Below are 6,000 nucleotides of genomic sequence, written 5' to 3' on the forward strand. Positions count from 1 at the left end.
TAGAGATTATGTGGATGTTCCTTGCAGCACTACTATCTTGAACTACAATTGAGTAAAATACAATGTCAGAAAACTGCCTACAACAATATATTTTTGGACACGTTCCCCAAATATTCACATTCGGTTATTTATATTTTTTTAAATAAATACAAGGCATTCCTAAAGGCGAAACCTATTGTTAGGTGAACCACCCTAATATGCAAAACAAAGTCTACTACAATGCCTCTGTGAAGCAAGGACACATCTATTAAAAAAGTAAATTCCTCCAACCTACACTGTTCTACAACAGCCGACAAATACTAATTTACAGTGCAAAACAGTTAAATGATTGTATGATGGAACAATAACCACCGGAACTACAGTCTAAACCACGATGCCTTAACCACGACTTAGTCTAAACCACGAAAGTTTTAACGACAACTATTTTTTACGACTATGCCTTTAATATATATATATATATATATATATATATATATATATATAAAATATATAATATATTTTATCCCTACAAATTTCTTATTGGCAAAAGAAAGCCGCATGAACACATGATGAATGCATAGATAACTCACCAGAGAGTTTTTCATTTGGATGCCTGAATTTATGCAATTCACCAATGAGAATGATGAATAAAACCTCACCTGATGCATTAATAATGATGATAAAATTGAAAAAAATTGAAAAATCATGTTGTCAGGAATCCTAGTAATGACAGAAAAACCACCTAAGGACTAAAGAACAATCGGCAAATCTAAAAAGCCTCACTTTAAACACACACTGGAGTCAAGAAACTCCATCAACCACAATGCACCAATGAGAAGAAATATGGTGCTTTGATGTCAAAAACAGACAATGGACTAAGTTATGTAACCCGCGAGCAAGCCTCAGGTCGAGGTGAAACGCGTCGGGCGTTTTTGGTTGCAATAAAGACGCTTGAAATCTGAAACAGTCTCGAGTGTGTGCATTTACAAATTGCTAATTCAGATTAGCCCAGTTTTGATGTTTTTTCGGTTGACTCTACCGAAGTAATTGCACCGCGCCACACTGGGAGCGCTGACGTCCGCCTGAGTCGAAACGAGAGTGAATTTCAGTTATGGACGTTACAGCAGCCGTCTCTGCATGAAAGAGCTGACCGGCGGTAATACTGAGCAAGACTGAGACGTGTCACAAAGGGAGCAGGCACTAGATCGGAACATCTCCTAACGGCGGAAACAGCTACGGAGGGGGAGCCCTGGGAACAGACTGGCCGGCAGGTTTGAACGCTGCATGTGGGAAGCGGCGGACACGAAGGGCACGCTTCACGGAGGAAAGTCTTGAGGACAGATCAAGCACAGCTTTGCCGGGGAGGTTCCAGCGCTGAATGTGAAAAGCGGCGGATTCAAAGTGCACGCATTACCGGTAAGAGCTGCAAAACCGGCAACCATTACATGCGCGCCCCCTCGATATTAATCGAATCTCACTAACAGTACACACCGCAACAGCTCTGCAGAGATAATAGGCGTCCCCGCCCTAAACTTGAACTGGATGTTTGTTTGGGGCACTTGTAGATAACAAAGACTAAGGGAATTAATATACCACACACGACAGAGTGGCAATAAAGAACCTCGAAGTAAATACTTGTTCTACAAGCAGTGATTCGAGACATTCAAAAGCGCAACTATTGATAATAAATCGCAACCATGGATGAAAGAGGCAAGAAGAATTGCCGAGATGGATAATCTTTTTACCATGACAATACCTAATAGACCAGAGAGGGGCCAAACGACTACACCAACTAACAGCAATAGAGACAAACTGAGATACTGGGAGAGGTTGTCTAAAAAAGAAATAAACAAATGGTGGGAGGTGCTTACCTTACAAAAGTATGTTGAAGAAAAACGCGTCCCCCGGGGTTTAAGACTTACCCTCATGCCTAGCCATCAGGATACAAGCGCAGAACTGCTTCAAGAATGTGGGGAGTTCTTACTGGAATCATCAACTGGCCTAATGATTATATTGATCAAACACACTGACAAAGCTCTAATAGAAATCAAGGATGAGCTAAAGAAAATAGAAGAGGAAGTAAATAACTTAACCCTAACAGAAGAACAACAAAAATTAAAGGCAGGTATACTGATTAATCTTGAAAAACACGAGGCACGCGTAAAATCACGCAAACAGTTCAAGTTCCAACGGGACAAATTGGACTTCGAGGAAGGAAGGATATTTACATTCTCGAAACAATACGATAAAAGAAATGAGAATACATCGCGATCAAAAACAGGCAATGATACCTCAAGTTTTGAATCAGTATCGAGCACGGACCTGAATGAAAATGAAGGCCATTCCAGCACAAGTGCAGCTCAAACGACAAAAAAGTCCGATTTTTTTAAAGGAAATGCGCGAAGTCCTAGAGAAACAGAACAAAGGCAAACAATCAAGAAGGGGAAGAGGCAGAGGGAGATTCCAATCAAACAAACAAGACGAAGCCAAAGAGGCAAGACCAGAACCAAAGCAAGATATTTGGTCAAGGGAAAGACTGAGGCAACCCCGCAAGTAAATACAGAGGAAAGTGACAAACAGGAATTAAATATCATGAATCTTTCACAAAGAACATTAAGCACCATCGAAGAGCATACCTTGAAAAAAGGCTTGAAATTCTGCGCCACCGCCCATATAGATATAGCCAATACACGGATTGATCTCTACAAATACACGAGAAAGCTAAAACTGGCTAAACTATATGCAGAAAAACCTGAAAAAATTCGAAAAACCCAACGCACAACGATACCAACCTCTAACACGTTAAATGTTACTGACATTTCAGGTTTGACCACTCTGATGACAATGGGCGCAATGACATTAACACAGGAGGAACAAGATTTGATGGCAATTGAGGAAACTTTGGAAGTAGGAGGTGAGGGCGAAAGTGGTTTGAACCCTAAATCTAAGTTCAATCCAAACTTACCCATTGGCAATAAAATAGAAATTTTTCACGAATAGTGGCAGACCTATACAAGATCAAAATTAAGAAAAGTACAAATAACCTTTCAAGAGAAGAACGAGATACCTTGAAACGATTAAGCGAGGATTAAACAATTGAAATCAAGCCTGCAGATAAAGGCGGAAATATAGTTATTCTTAAAAAAAATGAATTTTGTGGCAGAAGCAGAACGCCAACTTAATGATAAAGAATGCTATCTTTTATTAACAACCAATCCTACGCATCAATTACAATTGACAGTGGAAACTCTCCTAATTAAATGGCTCAACAAGGGAGTATTAAGCCAAGATGAATTTAACTATCTACAGAATACATTTCCAACAATGCCTACATTCTACTGCCTCCCTAAAGTGCACAAATGTCAAACAAATCCACCGGGAAGACCCATAGTGCCTGCCAACAATTCCTTGTTGGAACCCATTTCACAATATATCGATCGGTTTTTGGAACCCCTGGTGAGGGAACTCAAACCGTACATAAAAGACACTACGGAATTCTTGCAGAAACTTGACAGTAGATTGGCAACCGAATTATCAACTAATCACAATGGATGCAATTTCGCTCTACACCAATATCGAACATCACATTGGTATGGAAGCTTGCAATCATTTTTTGGGAAGTAGAAACAGATACAGAGAACAAAATACAATGATTAATGAAATGATCTCATTGTGCTTACACAACAATATCTTCATTTTTAATATATAAACAGATACAAGGCTGCGCGATGGGCTTTTCGTTCTCGCCCAACTATGCCAATCTAACCATGGGATGGTTAGAAAAAATTGAAGCCTGGAAAAGCTCAAACTATCAATGGACTCAAAAAATAATCTTGTGGACAAGATGCATAGATGATCTTTTCATAATATGGAATGGAACAGCAATGGAATTTGAACTTTATTTTGACAAATTAAATAACAGTGTGGAAAAATTGAAATTCACTTATGATCCGAGCCCTGAAAGAGTGGTATTCCTAGACACTGAGATCTACATACAAGAGAATGCCATACATACAACCCTACATCGAAAAAAAACATCCACAAATTCAATCTTACATGGAAAGAGCTTCCACACAGAGAAATTAAAGTGGAGTATTCCATATGGAGAATTTTTACGGCTAAAAAGGAACTGCTCTAAAAAACAGGACCTCATAGTTCAAAGTGAAAAAACGCAAAAAAGATTCATCGCGAGAAAATATCCAGTAGCTGTTAATAGTTGCTTGAAAAAAGCAATGGCCAAGACACGAAAGGAGATTCTCAATGGCAAAACAATGCCCACATCTGAAGACAATACAATCAGATTAATCACCACACACAGTGCGGAGGATAAACAAATCACTCGGATCATTCGCAAACACTGGGGTGTTTTAAAAACAGACCAAACTCTTGCAAAAATCATTGGAGAACATCCCAGCATAACCTACCGAAGAACAAGGAATATTGGTGATCAATAAATCCACAGTCATTTCTGTGAAGCAATAAACAAAGCATGGTTCCACAGACCCGGCTTTTGGCCGTGTAAAAATTGCAAAGTTTGCAAAATAGCCAAGGCCACAAAAACAGTTGAAATCTCAACAGGGCACAATTGGACCATACGACAACATTTAACATGCAAAAGTACCTTTGTTGTTTATATAGTGGAATGCCCATGCAACAAGAAATATATTGGCAGCACCATCTTTGAGGCCAAAAAGAGAATCCTCGAACATACACGAGCTACAACACATGCGGACCGCTCGAACGCCATTGCCAAACATATGGACAAATGCCACAGCAACAAATGGGAAACCTTGCGCTTCTATGCAATAGATCAAATACCATTGTCAGAATGAGGTGGAAATCGTAGAAAGTCCCTCCGACAAAAAGAATCTCATCACATCATCATGTTTAGAACACTGGAGCCCAGAGGTCTAAATCAGAGTGAGGAACCACATGTGCATCTCTAATTCTCACTATGTATATTTCAATTGACATTAGTCCATGTTATCTCACCAGAGAATTGAATTAATTCACATGAACACATGATGAATACATAAATAACTCACCAGAGAGTTTTTCATTTGAACGCCTGAATTTATGCAATTCACCAATGAGAATGATGAATAAAACCTCACCTGATGCATTAATAATGATGATAAAATTGAAAAATCATGTTGTCAGGAATCCTAGTAATGACAGAAAAACCACCTAAGGACTAAAGAACAATCGGCAAATCTAAAAAGCCTCACTTTAAACACACACTGGAGTGAAGAAACTCCATCAACCACAATGCACCAATGAGAAGAAATATGGTGCTTTGATGTCAATAAAAACAGACAATGGACTAAGTTATGTAACCCGTGAGCAAGCCTTAGGTCGAGGTGAAACGCGTCGGGCGTTTTTGGTAGCAATAAAGACGCTTGAAATCTGAAACAGTCTCGAGTGAGTGCATTTACAAATTGCTAATTCAGATTAGCCCAGCTTTTTATATATATGAAAATGCTGCACAACCTACTCAAGGAACAATTACACACTCACCATTAAGACTACAGCTACCAGCATGCCTGGCAGTATAGCGTGATGAGCCACACCCACTTAGGGCGGCCGGGATTTTAATAAATTGCATTTGAATCCATTTGGTGAGTTACTGTGCACTCTGTCAATGTCCGTGAAGAAGGGGCGTTTCTGCCCCGAAACGCGTCGGACTTCTGTTTATTTTCTTGAAGGGAGGCTGTGAGGTCGTTTGGGGCAGTACAAGGCTGGAGAGTCTAGATGTGCCGTGGGTAGCCCTGCCGAAGCGCTTGGCGCTTTGCTTTTGAACATTACCTCGGTTTGCCATATCCGCGGGAGGGGCTCCACTTCGTCAGATGTCTTGAGCGACAAACATGGCGAGGACTGGAGCGAGGTCACACTCCCTTGCTTGTTCAGCACGACGGATCATGATAATTACCACTACCTCAGAGCCTACCCTCCACCCGCAACTTTGGGCAAATTAACCAAGATGACGAAAAAAGCGCAATGGTGCACAACCTACTCAAGGAA

General features: G+C 40.2%; 1 protein-coding gene across 1 annotated transcript in view; it reads right to left on the reverse strand.

Annotated features, from left to right (window-relative positions):
- The window catches only part of ANLN (anillin, actin binding protein), a 262,650-nt gene that overhangs the window by 157,064 nt on the left and 99,586 nt on the right, over positions 1 to 6,000 (reverse strand). The gene's annotated exons all lie outside the window — the stretch shown is intronic.

This window comes from Lissotriton helveticus, chromosome 4_1 (genome assembly GCF_964261635.1).
Source record: "Lissotriton helveticus chromosome 4_1, aLisHel1.1, whole genome shotgun sequence".
Lineage (NCBI taxonomy): Eukaryota > Metazoa > Chordata > Amphibia > Caudata > Salamandridae > Lissotriton > Lissotriton helveticus.